Source organism: Dryobates pubescens, chromosome 2 (genome assembly GCF_014839835.1).
Source record: "Dryobates pubescens isolate bDryPub1 chromosome 2, bDryPub1.pri, whole genome shotgun sequence".
NCBI lineage: Eukaryota > Metazoa > Chordata > Aves > Piciformes > Picidae > Dryobates > Dryobates pubescens.
The window spans coordinates 25,198,640-25,216,487 of NC_071613.1; the positions used below are offsets into that span (position 1 = coordinate 25,198,640).

The 17,848-nt window shown below is 46.8% G+C and overlaps 1 protein-coding gene across 1 annotated transcript in view; it reads left to right on the top strand.

Moving 5' to 3' along the window:
• The window catches only part of TWIST2 (twist family bHLH transcription factor 2), a 39,870-nt gene extending 22,247 nt beyond the window's left edge, over positions 1–17,623 (top strand). The window contains exon 2 of the mRNA XM_009900453.2: positions 17,356–17,623. The gene's annotated coding sequence lies outside the window, so the exon portion shown is untranslated. The remainder of the gene's footprint in view (positions 1–17,355) is intronic.
• The last annotated feature ends 225 nt before the right edge of the window (positions 17,624–17,848 follow it).

The following is a 17,848-nucleotide window of genomic DNA, read 5'->3' on the forward strand; positions in this document are numbered from 1 at the left end:
CAGCGCAACAATCCAAAGTCATTGTCATCATCCCCAGCGGCAGAGTGTCACTATCAGTCATGTACAGAAGTGCCCAAAAGGCAAATGTAGCTGACCTGGTATGCAGCAGGGCTCCTGTTCCATGCTGTACTTGCCTCAGCCCCTCAAGCTGGCTGGTGGCTTTCTGTGAAGCACAGCATGGCCAACGTCTCCAGCGCATGCTGGAGTGCCTTACTTGATGCCAAATACTTCTTACCCCAGTGGGATTGTCTGGCATATAAAAATGTAACTCCCTCTGCATGAGGGCAACACCCTCTAACCCCACATATTTTAAAGAGTTGGATTATTCTTGCATTAAAAAAAATAAAATCAGAGCAGCTTTATTGACTGTGGTGGAGTTAAGCTGCTTTACTCCAAGTGAGAATTTGGCCCCTTGACTTCAATGAAGTTGTATTGATTAATCCCAGATGGAGACCTGGCCTGGTACAATCCCCTCCAAAAGTCCTGGGAGGTTAGTAACACATAGACTGAATCACCACCGTTACTCAGAGCCTGGGTGGTTATCAAAAAGCTGCACCTGCTGCTGTGGGAAATGCTGCCGGGCTAGGGCCAGGGCCAAGCAACTGTGATCACCGGCTTCAGAGACCAGGGTGTGGTGAGCAAGGGTACATTCTTCAAATGCTGCCTCATGCTACAAGGAAGATGCCAAAGCAGCACCCTTTCCTCTGCAAACATCTGGGAATGTCACCCAGGATGTGAGTCCTGGCACTGCCAAAACCAGTGACAGGGATCCTGCTCCTTCCCATTAAGGGTGTTTTGTGATGCTCTGCAAAGATTCACAGGTGGAAAACTTGAGGATTAAAAATCCCTCACACTTCAAGGAATCTGCCTCAGTGTCTGCTTGCCAGTTTTGAAGAGCAAACACAGCTTCATGGAGCAAAAGGCAAACTTTCTTTCCCACTCCACACAAAGAAAACAGGGTGTTTTCTCAGCAGTCACCTCCAAGTCTCTCTCAGGGCAGGAAAGTTCTCTCTCTCTAGTGTTATAGGCATAAGTGCCATATTTCTTGTGGGGAATGAACCCACAGAAAATTAAAATCACTCACAGCAGCTCCTTTGCACATGCACCTACACACATGTGCCTGTAGAAAAACAACAAAGTTGTGCCAAGTGTTGCAGTGTGGAGAAACACAAGGATAAACCAGTTCAAAGGTGGGTGTTGATGGTTATTTGGGTCTCAGGTGGTAGAAACACAGAGTGAACTGTGCATAGCCCATCTCCCCAGCACTTTCTAGAGGCGTTATTCCTAGCTATAGAATGCCAGTGACTTACCCCAAACTGCTGGCTGGAGTTTTCCCTCTGTTTGCTTTGAGGTTGCATTGTATAGGTCAAGGTGACAAGAAAAGGGCTTGGCATTGCATGCAGAGAAGTTGGGAAGAAAGAAATGCCTAAGTGTGCAGCTCGTTCCCTCCAGCTCTGCCTTCCAAGCGCTTCTGAAGTCAGGCATCTGGAGCATGATGTCATCTGAAGACTGATCATCAGCAGTACACGTACAGCTGTGCACATCTGGCCTACAGGTGTTTCATCTGCTATTTGTCAGTGACTGTACTGAACATTAAAAAGCACCCTGAGTTCGTAAGGCGATTGTACCTGTCCCACGGATTTTTCACAGAAGCCCACAAAAGACCATTGATTTTAGGCAAACTCAGCTTTTTAGTGTGTGGCCCCACGTTTTGGGGTGTTTTTGGTTGGTTGGTTTGGGGTTGTTTCTTAAAACAAGGAGTTTAAATCATAGATACTTTTAAAACACGAATTTTCTAGTCATTAATTCCATTAGCATTAATCTGTGCAGTTGAGTCAGTCATAAAGGATGGGTGCTAACATCCATATTTACTCTTACAAGTCAATGTTATTGCAGAGTTTTTGCGATGCAATGATGAAACAAGGCTGAAGCTGTTCCTCCTGTGCTCATAGAATCATAGAATTGTTTAGGTTGGAAAAGATCTTTAGGATCATCAAGTCCAACCACTAACCCAGCTCTTCTCGCTTCTAAACCATGTCCCTCAGCACCATATCTACACATCTTTTAGGTTCCTCCAAGACTGATGGCTCCCCTACTTCTCTGAGCAAATTCTTGACAACCTTTTCAGGGAAGAAATTTTTCTTAATGTTCTATCCAAATTTCCTTTGGTGCATCTTAAGGTTGTTCACTTTTGTTCTAGACCTTGTTACCTGGGAGAAAAGGCTGACACCCACCTCCGTACAACCACCTTTCAGGTAGTTGCAGCAAACAAAAAGGTCTCCCCTGCTCCTCCTTTTCTCCAGGCTAAATGAGTTCTGTTCCCTCAGCTGCTCCTCACAAGACCTGTGTTTTAGACCCTACACCAGCTTCACTGCCCTTCTTTGAATTTGCTCCATCACCTCAATGTCCTTGTAGAAAAGGGCCCAAAGTGAACACAGTATTTGAGGGCCAACCTCAGCAGTGCTGAGTACAGAGAGATGATCAGTTCCTAGTCCTGCTGGAGCAAGACTTGCTCCTGAAGTACTTAATCTAAACAGGACAGGGACAGATAAATTGGGGAAATGGGTAGGAAACATATCATGCATGGGGTGGCAGCTGCTGATCTTTACAAATACAGAACAGAAGACAGCTCTTAGTGGAGCAGAGGATTTGATATCCTCTCATCAGGTAGTCCCCCAGACTTCCTGCAGTAACTCACATGTGCAGGGTCAATGGGAACAGGTAGCTACCTGATGAAACAAACTATACAAATGGAGCAAACATGCTTCTTTAAGAAGCACACCACCCACAGTGCCCTTGCAGAACAGGTATGAGGCTCTGAAGGAGGAATTAGTTGAGAGCAAGGACAGGGGCTCACAAAGGTCATAAGTGCTACAAAGGCCAGAGGTACCACCAAGGCCAGCCTACCCCAGGCCAGCCATAGAAACTGACCCTGAAAAGAAAAATGGAAGAGTCATTGTTGTAGGTGACTCCCTGCTGAGGGGAGCGGATGGCCCAATATTTAGACTGGACCCACTTTATGGAGAGATCTGCTGTCTCCCTGGTGCCCAGGTAAACTATGTCGTAGGTAAATTTCCCACCCTTGTGAGTCCTTCAGACTACTACCCACTGCTGGATTTTCAGGTAGTTAGTGATGATGTAGCAGTGAGAGGCTCACAATCAATTAAAAGAGACTTTAGGACCTTGAGGCAACTTCTGAAGGGATCAGGAGCTCAAGTTGCACTCTCCTCCATCCCTCTGACATCAGTGATAGATGAGGGAACATTTAGGAAGAGCCAAGAGGTCAATTCATGGCTCCAGGACTGGTATCATCAACAGTGGTTTGGATTTTATGATCACAGCTCAGTTTACAAGGCACCAGAGCTGCAAGCAACCAATGGGATGCACCTGTCCCAGAGGGGCAAAAGGATTCTAGAGGCAGAAGTTGGGAGGGCTCATTGATAGGGCTTTAAACTAGATTCGAAGGGAGAAGGGGTTGTTAATTTCATGCTTGCCTGCAACAAACAGTGGGGCAACTCACCAGAGGCAGAGGGATGGATGCTAGCAAGGGCTCTCCAATTGTTGCCCTGAGGCAAGACAAGGACGAAGCACTGGGACACCCCAAGGGTAGAATGATTCACCTAAGAGGGTAGCATAGCCAGCCCAGCTGAAGTGCCTCTATGCAAATGCACGCAGCTTGGGCAACAAACAGGATGAACTGAGGGCCACCGCGCTGCTAGGATGCTGTGACATAGTGGCTATCACTGAAACTTGGTGGGATGATTCCCATGACTGGAACGTAGGGATAGATGGGTACAAGATCTTTAGGAAGGACAGGCAGAGTAGGGAAGGAGGAGGTGTTGCTCTCTATATCAGTGACCATCTGGAATCAGTGGAGCTCCACCAGGGCTGGTTGAGACCATATGGGTGAAGATTAAGAGGAAGACAGGGGAAGGTTATGTTACTGTAGGAGTCTGCTACAGGCCACCTGGCCAGCAGAACCAAGCAGATAAGGCACTCCACAGGCAAAGAGAAGTGGCTTCATGTTCACAGGTCCTGGTCCTCATGGGGGATTTCAACCACCCTGACATCCTCAGATATTCCTGGAATGCATAGATGTCAACTTCCTCCTCCAAATGGTAGAGGAACCAGTGAGAAACGGTACTACACTCGACCTTGTTCTCACCAATGGGGAAAGGCTGGTCACCAGTGTGAGACTCAGGGATAACCTTAGCTGCAGTGGCCACAAAGCAATAGAATTTAAGATCCTCAGACCAACCTCCACCTGGCTACAACCTCCATTCAAGTAGTTGTAGAGAGCAATAAGGTCTCCTCTGAACCTCCTCTTCTCCAGGCTAAGCAACCCCAGCTCTCTCAGACTCTCCTCATAGGGCTTGTGCTCCAAAGCCCTCCCCAGCTTTGTTGCCCTTCTCTGGACACATTCCAGCAACTCAGCATCTTTCCTAAACTGAGGAGCTCAGAACGGGACACAGTACTCAAGGTGTGGCCTAACCAGTGCTGAGTACAGGGGCACAATGACCTCCCTGCTCCTGCTGGCCACACTATTCCTGATACAGGCCAGCTCAACATGAGCCAGCAGTGTGCACTTGCAGCCCAGAAAGCCATATCACATCCTGGGCTGCATCAAGAGAAGCATAACCAGCAGGTCCAGGGAGGGGATTCTCTCCCTCTACTCCATTCTGGCGAGACCCCACCTGGAGTACTGCACCCAGTTCTGGAGCCCCTACTACAGAAAGGATCTGGAGGTGCTGGAATGTGTCCAGAGAAGGGCCATGAGGATGATCAGAGGGCTAGAGCACCTCTCCTATGAGGACAGACTGAAGGAGTTGGGGCTATCCAGTCTGGAGAAGAGAAGGCTCCAAGGAGACCTAACTGTGGCTTTCCAGTATCTGAAGGGGACCTATGAGAAAGCTGGGGAGGGATTTTTGAGGGTGTCAGGTAGTGATAGGACTGGGGGGAATGGAAAGAAATAGAACTGGGTAGATTCACATTGGATATTAGGAAGAAGTTCTACCTCGTGAGTGTGGTGAGACACTGGAACAGGCTGCCCAGGGAGGTGGTGGAACCCCATCCCTGGAGGATTTTTAAATCATGCTGGATATGGCTCTGGGCAGCCTGATCTAGTGTGATGAGTCCCTGCCCATGGCAGGGGGGCTGGAACAAGATGAGCCTTGAGGTCCCTTCCAACCCTAACAATTCTATGATTCAAATGCCCAGGTCCAGTCCTGGAGCCAGAGAACAATGCTTATTCCTTCCCACAGAGATGCTGCCATTCATGAGGTTTGCAAAACGCAGCTGAATATTTGCTGCACATGGAAAAGGCAAGAAGAGCAGGGAAACTGCCAGATAAGCAAGTCAGACCAAGAGAGTTCCCCTGGAAAAAGAATAAAGCTGCAGATGTATGTATTTATTTTTAGAGAAGGTGTTTTTTCCTAGAATTTGTGTTATTTTGGCAAGAACACAGGAGGGAGGAGAAAAGGATTCCCTTTGTCCAATACTCTGCTATTTCTGGGAGAAACAAGAGCCATATTCCTATTGATATTTCCCTCCCTGATAGTATCAATAAGCCTACAAGAACACATTTGCCTTAAGTACCAATGTATTTTACTTTCCATACACCTTGGCACAAATAACATGGTCATTGTAGTTAGCCTTCATAGCCCCACCAATGGCATAAGTCATTAAACTGTAACAGGTCATGTAACAATTTCCTAAAATAAGCTAAGCCTTAGCTTGTAAGCTGTGCTTGTGGAAGGTGGGATTCACACATAGCTTTTCCTGTGAATGTCTCAGTAGAGGTATGTGGCCCACCCATAACAACTTTACCCTCCTTACCTGATTGCTGCATCACATACTTCCATCGCTCTGGCACTGCTTCGGGCATGCATTTCAGGACAGGAAGAACCAACTGCCTGCCCAGAATTTCTTGCGGTCTGGCAGCTGGAGCCAATAATCATCTGAGAAGCACAGCGGCTGGAGGATGGGGGTGCTAACGAGGCACAGGAAGATGTGAAATGACTGCCCTTAGCCTCAGCATGAGCCTCATCAACTTCTGAGCCACTCTTTAAGGACACACCTGTGTTGCTTCACCCTATCTATTTCCCTTAAGCTACCCAAGAACATCTCATTATCTGCCTTTATAACCTGTCCTTGCTTCTTTATTCCATACCTTTCTTGTGCAAAGGGTATGTGAGTGCCTTCTGGGAGGAGAGAGGAGTCCAAAGAAATGCTTATGGGTTTTCTCTGATGCTTCATTAACCAGAAGGGATGGTGGTTACCAGTTCCCTCCTATTCTTTGCCTCCAGCCACCGGCTTTCCCTGGCCATTTGCCCTTTCATGGGCCAGCAGACGCTGGTGGTGTCTCCTAGCACTTGTTCTGCTGAGCCACCCACGAGGCATCAGGGCAGAGCCAGACAGAGCTTAGATGGTCTTTTCAAACATCGAAGCAGCTCTGCTTTTTCCTGCTCCAACTGCTCATTAGCAGCTTCCGCCTCTCGGCAATTTCTAGCCCTGCTTTCAGTGATGTTTTGCCAAGATTTTAACAAGGGGCTCCCACAAACCTACCTCCTCCTCCAGCTGTGACAAACCCCACTGCTCCACAGAGGCCAATGCTCGGGCTGTGGAGGAGTGCAGGACTGGGGGAAATGTTTCTTTGGGGAGGCTCTTTCCTGTTTAAGGCTTTTTTTTTCTTTTCTTTAATTTTCTGGCAAAGGAGGGACACAGCACCTTGGAGCAAACACTACTAAATGCCCAGAGATTGCTGCAGAGAGGCTTCCTGGCAGGGCTTTCACTTTCCCTCCCTTTGGTGAGGCCCCAGTGACTGATTTTATCTGGGCTAGGGCAATCAGCCACAAGTCAAAAAGCCAAAGATGTGGCTTTCTTGAGGTGTTTCAGGGCCCCAAAGGGCATGTTTTTCCACAGGAATTTGTTGCATCCACAAGTTTCTAAGTATAATGGAGGCCACCTTGGCTTTCTCATATTGATGGGCATGGGTGAGACATGCCGATTCACCTTGGGGCAGTGCTGGTTTCCCAGAGGAGCTCTGAGATTGCAGGTATCTCACAGGTCCAAGATGGGGCTGCACCAGACCTTTATCTTCTATGTTTGGTGAGCATCTCTCTCTTCTAAGTGGAAAGGAGATGAAGCCCCAAGGAAAGCCCAACAGCTTGGTTATCAGGAGCTAAGGAAAAACTGAGATCAGAGCATGCAGTGGTGTTAAACACATTTGTCAGGGTCAGAGCCTCCTCTGGTTCTGGAGACACCTATTTTGCTCCAGACAGTTTAGCCTTGCGTAGGTAAGTCTGTACCAGGAGGAATGGGAAAACTTTTTTTCCACTTTTAAATAAAACCTGAGTACAAAAAGGTCAGCTGCATGCTAGATGCCAAAATGCTGAACTATATGACAGTCAACAGCAGTCAGTTAACTGCTGATTAATGTTAATACATAGGATTATAGATTAATAAAGTAGTTTTAAATACAGGCTATTCTGGTAAACACACCAGTGTCAACTGCACTGGGTCTCACACACCTCTAAAATGTCCATTTTCTACTTAAAAAAAAAAAAAAAAGAGAGAGAGTGAGAAAGAAAGGAAAAAAGATACAAACAACAAAGTGACAAATACATTGTGGTGTTTGTTGTTGAACTGGATGCAAGCACTTTACAGGTCTGGCAGCTCTTCCAGGACAGCAGGCTCTGACATCTACTCCATAGATAATGTCTGTTTGGATGGGTGGCCATGGGCACCATGGAGCCTTTCTGCAGCAGAGTGAGAGAAAAATGAAAAGGATTTAAAACAAGATTATTCAGCCACTTCAATCAATAGAAGGTGCTAGCTGAAAATGAATCAGTCCACCTCTCTCTGCCATGGGTAGTTATTTATGAGAGACACACTCACTAACGTCCCAGATTCATTTCAGCTGTGGTAAGGATCTGGTTTTGGTAGTTGTTCTGGTCCCCAGCCTCATGTATGTGCTCTCCTGCTCTTCCAGGTAGGACAAGACATAAGCTGGAAGGGTGAGGGGCACAGGCTCTCCTGTTGGTTTCTGGTTTTGGCACCTCTAGGATCTTTCATCACTAGAATATTTTCCTGGACAGTGAGGAGTGAGCAAGATATTGACCTTTCTTGACAGTGCACAGGATGGTCTGAACCAACAGAAACAGCTTCACAGGAAGGGGGAAAGGCTTAAATCTCCATTTTCTCATGCCACATCCCATCAAACAGCTAGTTAAGGTCCTGATAACAAATTTGGGAGACACTCAATGTAGGGAAGTTGTTTTCCCTCTGACCAGCCATGGGCAGATAAATCCTCCAATGTCTGAAAACCTGGGGTAAATTAGATCTGAGGCTTTCCTCTAGGCGGGGGAGTGGCTCAGGAATGAACAACTGTGAGGAATATGTTTTTAAATGGCTTCCCAGCTGTAAGATGCACATAATTGTGGCTTTCCTTCATCTGGGACACTTCAAGAGTGGATGGTTGATAAGAGTTCATACCAGCAAAGGCAGAAAAACACAAGCTAAGGTATCTGGTTTCAGTCTGTCTGTACCCACAGCATTAGATCTGATTTTGGCCCTCTCTCTCCCTCTGCATGTACACAATTATCTGAATTCCTTTCTCTACTGCTTCCTCTGAAGCCTTGCAGACTGGCTCTGCTGCCTTTTCTATTGCTTGAGGGACAGCTGTACATTTGGGTTCGCTCCCTTCCTGGCCCATGGAGGGGTCTGTGCCACAGCACAAGGATCAGCTCTCCCTGGAGGACAGAAAGCAACCATGAAGATGTGAATTTATTCCCCATTCTCATCTTTTTAGCCTTACATGGTGTGAAACAACCTTAAAAAAAAAAAAAAAAAAAAAAAAAAAAAAAAATATTCCTGCTTTGTGCCTCTTCTCTGATTGTGTTGCTGCTGAGTATCCCCATAGACTATTGCTTGAGCAAATGTGGGCTGGTTTCCCAGGCAGATGTACAAGCAGCAACATAGAAATGGTCAAGGGCAGGACTGAAGTGTTAGTGTCCCACCTCACACTGCCATCATCTTGCTTTTCCCCACTCAGGCACTCTGTTGCAATGTGGTCGATTGGAAGGAAGACCCTTTCTAAAAATTGTGGAAATGAGTTTCCAAAATTCATCTCTCCATCCTTCTCAGGGGTTGCTTTTCCCAAAAGGGAGGGCAGATGCTCACCTGCTAGCAAAGGTTCCACTGCTGCTAGCCAAGATGCCATTTTTCCTAAGAAGTTGCATTTTCATGCCATTCAAATAACAGAACAACAACACACACACAAATTAAATATACAGTGTTGTCTGTTTTGGTTCTGAGGACAGCTGACAACTTCATGAGAGAGCTTGAGAATATGCCTAGGGTAGAGATCCAGCCAACACCCATAGTGAGTGCAGCTTTTTGTACCCTATATGCACTATTAATAGGATTTCAGCTTTTGTTGTTTGCTTGTTTGATACAAGTTATATGTTGAAATTTCAGCACGGATATTGCAGAATTGAAAAGCCTCTGAAAATTCCTCTGATGTCACTCTGACATCACTTTCTGACATCCAGTTTTGACTGACAGGGTGAAAGCTTCTCAACAAACTCTAGGAAAAAAAAGGGCTGCTTTCAGCTGTGGAGGAATTGCTCATTTCAGGCGAAGCAGGCAGAGGGCAGACAGCATCAGGTGAAAAGGATCCCTCATAGGAGGTCTTGAGGGGGTTTTGGGCATGGCAGAAGAGAGAGGCAGAGCTGCATCACTGCCTGTGATTGGACATACTTTAACTTCAGCTTCTTCCACGATATCAGGTGCTTCTTCAGGCAGGAGAGAGGCAAGAGGCATCCCACCTCCCAGGGCTAAGGTGTACTAAAGTCTGGCCAGGCATTCTGCTGGGAACACATTTTACCTAGTCAAGACAGCAAATAACCATTTTCCCTGTGTACATCCCAACCTGCTAGACATGAGTCCAGCTTCAAGCCAGCTCCTGGCAGCCAGCACTTTGCCTCCACCCTAGCCTATCTCTGCTGCTTCACGGTGGCTGCAAGTTTAACAGCGCTGTGATAAAAAGCAAGCCAAAATAACTCCCCATGCTTCCTGCCTTAGGTCTGCTTCATATGGCTCACAGAAACACTCACCCTGTGCATAGTTGGAAGGCAATTTTAGGAGGCTCTGAATCAGGTCAAAACAAACTTAATTTCCTCCAGGTCCAGGTGGGATGCTGTTTTGCAAGGCAGGCGATTTGCACGCTGCCTCTCAGCTTTCCACCCACTGATGTCCCAGCCTTCAACACACAGTCACAGGGAAGCCTCCAGGATCTTTGGAGCATGGCTGTTTTCCACTCTCCCTGTGCTTTGAAACAGCTGGACCATTTTTGCCCAGGCTCCAGAAAACAAAAACAGTGACAAGAAAGAGGAATCACCGTTGGGCATGGAAAATTTTCAGCTTAAGCAGCATAAGTTTCAGAAGGTTTTGAGCAGATAAAAAAAACATGGGATGCTGGAAGGCAAAGTGTTCAAACCTGACCACGAGTGCTGTGACTGATAACTTGCCATATGCTTTTTTAAAGCAGTCATTCCCAAGACAGCTGGGAGTTTACCAAGCTCAGGATGGAGCAAGGTTAAGGGCTGAATTGGAGCCATTTGGCAGTGAGGACCTCATGTGGAAACTCTGCCCATGATGAGAACCTCCACTAGAATAAGTGACTTCTACATCCCCAGGATGATTCTTCTGGGCATCTCATAATAAGGGGATGGGATGTACAGAATACAGAATAAACCAGGTTGGAAAAGACCTTTGAGATCATGGAGTCAAACCTATCACCCAGAACCATCTAATCAACTAAACCACTGCACTAAGTGCCTCATTCAGTCTCTTTTTAAACACTTCCAGTGATGGTGACTCCACCACCTCCTGGGCAGCACATTCCAATGGCAAATCACGCTTTCTGGGAAGAATTTCTTCTCAACATCCACCCTAAACCTCCCCTTGAGCAGGTTGAGACTGTCCTCTTGTTCTGTCACAGGTTGCCTGGGAGAAGAGACCAAGCTCCACCTGTCTACAACCTCCCTTCAGGTAGTTGTTGAGAGCAATAAGGTCTCCTCTGAGCCTCCTCCAGGCTAAACCCCAGATCCTTCAGCTGCTCCACATAAGGTCTGTGCTCCAAACCCCTCACCAGCCTTGTGGACCTTCTCTGGACACGTTCCAGCAAGTCAATATCTTTCCTAAACTGAGAGGCCCAGAACTGGACACAGCACTCAAGGTGCAGCCTAACCAGTGCTGAGTACAGGGGCAGAATGACCTCCCTGCTCCTGCTGACCATGCTATTCCTGATACTCGCCAGGATGCCATTGGTCTTCTTGGCCACCTGGGCACATTGCTGGCTCATATTCAGACCTCTGCACTTCAAGTTGCCACATAGATCTTAATGGCAGCCCCTTGGTCTGGTAAATCTAGCACTGAGTTGGGTCCCAGAGGTGAGGAGAAAAGAGCATAGGATGCTTGCAGGATATTCAGCTGCCACAGGTTGCATCCAGCCCACTGTCCCAGTAGCCAGGCAAGTCAGACTTTCCGGCCCAAGAGTCAAGAAGCCGAGACTGATCCTTCCCTCCAGCTCAGCAATTCTTAATCCCAAAGAGAACAACCCGATTTCTGGAGCCGCTTGCTTTGTCATTTCAGAAACTCCCACCGGCCCCTTCTTCCCTCCAGAGGCAGGGGGGGCTGACATGTGCACCCCAAAGTCACGCTCCGCATTGTTCGCTCTTGTATTCCCCAGCCCCCGTGCCCGCGGGGCAGGAGGCACGCGGCGCTGGTGCGGCAGGCAGGCATACCGGGGCTCTGACATCATGCCACAACCCAACACTTATTTACTCTGAAAAGTTATTAAGGGCAGCTGCTACTTTGCACTGACTGAAACATTTTATTGATGCTCTCGAGCAGAAGCGTCTGCTTTTGTGTCACAACCCAGTGTTGCTTGAACCTCATAGTCGGAGTATTCCTGTCGTCTAGGTGACATTTTCCTCCTTGTGATAAATACAGACAACAGGCTCTCCAGCCGTGAAGGTAGACATTTGGGCAACAGTCAGAGAAGTCACTGGTTGACATATTTGCTCTGCCCCATCTTCTTCAGACATGATCTACAAGCAGATCCAACTCCTGCTTCCCCTTCCCCATTTGCCTTGCAACATACCTGCAATATTTTACTAACTGTTGGGCAGTACCTAGCAGAGTAAAGCCTTAATTAACAGCATGGATGAGGACTAGTGATAGCCCAAGCAGGCTCTTGCTTTGTGTTTCCCTGTATTAAACCTTTCTGGTTATTCTCATTTTGGAGAATGTTTTGAGGCAGTGGTGATGGCAGTCTCCAGATGAAATTGTCCTGAACTTCCTCATGGATTTGTTTAACATTTGCTTCCTCAGGGCATGTTTGTTCCCCAGGGAGGATGACCACAGAGCTTTTAGTCACCCATGCCCAGCTGTGCTGCCTTCTCTCCTTGTGTCCTATCTCCTCATCCCAGGCAGCCTCACTGCTCATCATTCTGTCTCAGCAATGCTGTTCTCTGCTCCAGAGTTCCACAGACTGCAGAAAAAGAGAAATGCTTGAAGTTAACAGCCCATTAAAATAAATGTTGTGGGAATGCTTAAAGATCAGGCTTAGTCTGGAGAGAGTCACTTAGAAGGTAAAACACAGTGGCAGAGACAGTGCCACAGGCAGGAGAGCTGCTGGGACAAAGCGGGCCTGTGAGGAAGCTAGCAGGGACTGCTGGGGCAGCTGCACATGGGGCTGATGAGGAACATACTTGCTGGTGTCACACATGAGAAATTTGTTATTGCAGCTCAAACCCCCTTCAGCAAGGATGCTTGGTCAGAAACCACATCCACTCCAGAGGTGCCTGAAGGCAGCATCATCATCCCATAGGTAGCATGCCCTGTACTGACCCACTGAGTGGGGCTGGGGTCTTGGCTTTGACCCACATTGTGTTTTACTTCCTTAAGCTGAAGGGGAAGAGAGGGAGGAAGCAGTCTGTAAACTTCTCAGTGACTACCAAAATCAGTACCAGCTGGTGTGGGGCAAGCAGCTGGTGTGTGCTGCTCTGATTCTGGGACCCCTCAGTCCCCCACTCACTGCCTGACCTCATCTTCAGCCCCAAACACAAGGTGGGAAGGTGGGCCAGTACCTTTCTGGTAGGGATTTTGTCAGGCTGAAGCACCATATGGAGAGAAAGAGGATGGGCTCTGGGAACAGAACAATTTTTTTACATTCTCGACTTTAAAAGAAGTTGGAAAAAAAAAAATTAAATAAAATCAAACCCAAAACAAAAACAAACAAACCAACCACAACCAAAACCCCCCAAAACCCAAAACACACAAAAAATATACCAAAACCCAAACAACAGACAATCTCAAAACCAATTTTCATAGGTTCATAGAACAGTTTGGTTTGAAAAATGGCCTTAAAAAAAATAATTCACTGAATTCCACCCCCACTGCCATGGGCAGGGACACCTTCCACTAGACCAGGTTGCTCAAAGCCCCATCCAGCATGGCCAAATAGAATAGACCAGGTTGGAAAAGACCTTTGAGATCATAGAGTCCAACCTATCACCCAACACTATCTAATCAACTAAACCATGGCACCAAGCACCCCATCCAGTCTCTTCCTAAACACCTCCAGTGATGGTGACTCCACCACCTCCCTGGGCAGCCCATTCCAATGGCCAATCACTCTACAAAGAACTTCTTCCTAACATCCAGCCTAAACCTCCCCTGGTGCAGCTTGAGACTGTGTCCTCTTGTTCTGGTGCTGGTTGCCTGGGAGAAGAGACCAACACCTACCTGGCTACAACCTCCCTTCAGGTAGTTGTAGAGAGCAATAAGGTCTCCCCTGAGCCTCCTCTTCTCCAGGCTACATTGCTTACTTCATTTGCACTCTTGGTCATGGTTATGTTTCAAAATTTCCTGCAACCAGGGCTATGGTCTTGCCACCTTAACAACAGTGCAGCAGCTCTCAGTTCTTGCAGTTCCCATTCTGGGCTGGGGAATGCTTCATATGGAGCTGGGAAACTCTTCAAAAGCGAGGAGAATTGGAGCTACAAGCCCTCAATTCACTCCACAAGGGAAACTGCATTGAGTACGTGTCACAGCAGCATACAACAACTGTATTCAGTGTTAAAAACTATGGGAGAAATGCTTGGAAACCGTGCTCAGCAGAAAGCTTCACTATGTATCATCTTTCCATCCAGATACTATAATTGCATACTGTTATAGTACAGTATTATAATGCTACAATATTGTTATAGTATAATGTAGTGTTATAACATTGTTCTAGTATGGCATTATGCTGTTTGTCTATACCTTGGAGAATCACAAGTGGTGCCATACAGAATCATAGAATTGTTTCAGTTGGAAAAGACCTCTAAGATCATCAAGTCCAAGCACCTAACACCACCATGGTTGTTCAACAGACCCCCCACCACCACCACACTGGAGCCTCCTTTCAGGCATCTGTAAAGAGCAACGAGGTCTCACCTCAGCCTCCTCTTTTCCAGACTAAACAATTCCAGTTCCCTCAGCTGGTCCTCATAAGACTTGCTCTCTAGACCCTTTACCAGCTTTGTGAGAAGCAGCTGATTGAATCTCACGTGCTCTGAGAGAGGGAGGGATATACTGCAATTTCCCAACCAGAGAAACTGTGGCACATGCAGGGAAAGCAATTAAACAACAAACTTGTGCATGAACTGGTATTAAAACTAAGGTGTGCAAGGTCCTTCTGTGCTACCTCATCATTTTAGTGCCAGTAAGAAATTCTGCCCCCTCCCTATATAACCAACTGTGGGATTTGCAGCTGCACTAAGTCCCACATCTCTATACCTCATCATTCAGCTGCCATAGGAAACCTGCAGCCGTTCCTGCTGGGGCACATTAGGAAATGTCTGCGGGCCCAGCTCACAAGAGTGGAGCTGGGAAGTGCCACAGGAGTAGCTGCCATCTGAGTGCCTTGGCAGGCTTTGATGAACACCTTGCTGAGCCCCTCTGGGATTAAAGGATCATAAACACGAAGCATGACCTTGGGAAGGTCCATTAAAGCACAAAATCATTAAGAAAAACCTTCTATAATTTAAGAGGGGATGGAGCCAGAAGGGCCCCTTTGACTCATTTTATAGCTCCCGAAGGCAAATGGGGCCACGCTTCCTCTTTTGGTCATTGAGAAGTTGTGCAATCAGAGCCAGCCCTTCTGGGAACCCAGGCATAAGGCACTGGGTTTACTGGGGCACTTCATGGTGGGCTCTCCAGAAACAAGGGGCAAGAAAAGGCAGCCACCATGGAAGGTCTGGCTGCAGTGGTGTGGCACCACTGGGTAGGAGAAGAGGAAAGACCAGCGTGTAGGATTCGGGAGTTTCCTTCCTCTTCCTCAGCCATGAGCTGATATTCCTTCCCTCTACAAGTCTCAAACTACAGCAAGCAAGGACTAGGTTTCTGAGATGAAGATCATAAGCCTGATTCAGGGTATAATTTCTCTGCTATGCTTAGCATTCTTTTAATGCCTATGTGTCTGGTCATACTACTATCAGCTGATACAGGCTTGTTTAGCATGCAGCAGTGGAAACAACCTACCAGATAACCTAGTGCAGCTACTTCTGCCCACCATGACCATGGGTCTCAGTGCCCTGTCTGGGATGGGAAATCATAGGTGAAGCACTGGATGCACAGGAAGAGATCTGTCAGTGCCATACGAGATCGCTGGGGAGCAGCAGTACTGCTGGCCACAGAGTAGACTGAGCTCATTCACCTCACAGTAAATGGGAAGCCAAAACACCCTGAGCTGCTGTGTAATTCCCATTTTTTTTTCTAGCTGGTCAGAGCCAAAAGAGCTGCAGAAAACCAGAAAGGACCAGCAGAAACAAGATCCCACACTGCAACAGCAGCCAGAGCAGGGTGTCTCAGCTGGGGTTAAAGACAGCGGCTTGAAACCACTAGCTTTGCTCTAAGAACATCTTTGTGGCTGACCTCTGCAGTCTTGGGTAGAATTTGAAAACTCTGTGGTACAAGATCATCTTGGTATTGTTTTCTGTCTGGTTCTGTCTGGTTCACCTTTCTATCTGGTTCCACACAGCAGCCAGGTTCAGAGCAGTCCAGGGCACAGTGATACTTTGTGTAGCTAACAGCAAGCATCCTCCACTGCTTCCAGTTGCTGGAAAAAATAATTTGAAGAAAAAAGATCATCATAAACTCATCCCATGTCATCTTCCTCCTCTCTGTATTTTCTTTTCCTTTCCCGAGTCCCTCCCTGGCAATGCCAGCATTAGGAAAGGGCCAGCTTTGTGTTAGATGTGCACAGACACGAACTACCTCTGCTCGCACACTCCAAGCAGTTAAGCTTTCCTAAGTGGTCCTGGGCAGCCTGTCAGGTCCCAAACTGGTCTGCAGAATGTGGTTGTAATTAGATAATTAATAACTTCGAGAAGGAAAGGAAAGGAAATAAGCTAAATGGAAGCTTTCCTTAGTGGGAGGAAATAATTATATCTGCTTTTTGATATATGAGCTGAGGTGGCTTTCTGAAAGCAGAAACAGCATCTTGCCGTTCCTCCCTCAAGTTAGATGGGATCTCCCATGGGCACTACTGGGGCACAGAGTTTGTCCCACCAGCCCACAGCTGAGCAGCAGCAGGTTGTTGCAAATCAGAGCAAAACTTACCGGTAATGAGTCTCCCTGATATGTTGCTGCATCTTTTCACATCCTGATGAATGGGGGCAGAGGAGAGATGATACATAGGGATGTATCATCACCAGGAATCATGTGGAAAACAAGGCTTTAACACAATATCTCTTGGGGATGGAGATGCTACTCTCAGCTTATAGTCATTGCTTCTGCCTATGGATTTACTATAGACAGTACAACACATGAAAAAGGCTGTGACATTAACAGACTCTGAACTTAGGCTGTACACCCCAAAGTCAAAGGAATTGGTTACTTTCGGTTGAGTATTTTTTGTTGTTGATTTTGGATATGCTTAGATATCACAGAAATGTTTCACCCTAGGATGGAAAGAAAACATACTGATTTCCAGCAGGAGGAGCTGAGAGTCACTGTGGGTTGGGTTTCTAAAGCTCATCTCGGGTACCTGAGCATCTGATCTCCCTATTTCACCTGTTGAAGGGACTCTGGGTATACTCTGGACCTCACCTAGTGATTAACCATGTGCTCCCATACTGCTGGGACCAGGGGCAGGTCTCAACATGTGGTTACAGATGTTCACAAACCACAGCCTTGATTTGTAGTGGCAAAGAATTTACCAACATATCTCAGAAAGATGTCTTGTACGTGGTGTATTTATTTTTCTTATCTTACTTTTTTTTTTTCCCCTTCTCTTCTCTCCAGACTGTCCAGAGTCTGCAACTGAAGTGGAATTGGGATGTATCCAAGTTTGTAGCTTCTGAAACCTTAACAACCTCAAGTAAACTGGTCCAAAAGACCCCTCTTGACCTCCCTCACTCTGAACTCTCGCGGAGCTCTTAGACTGAGCAGAAAGCAGCACCAAAGCTAGCAGTCTGAAGCTTTGCAACATCTCTCCCCAAGTGACTGACCAAAGAGAAAAGAGAAGCAACGTTCCTGGTTGTTCATTGTTGCTGGATTTTGTGTGTGTCCATCTCTGTGTTTGGTTTTATTTCTTTTTTTTTTTTCTTTTTTTTTTTTCCCAATTTCAATTCAGGAATACATTTATGAGAAATCTTTGGGTTCAATTTTACTTCCCTTTAGCTGTATTCTTTTGGTTTGGTTTCTTTGTTTTTTAGTTGGTTTTGATTTTGTGCTGGGTTTCTTTGTTTGGGGTTGTTTTGGTTTGGGTTGTTTTGTTTTGGGTTTGGTTGGGGTT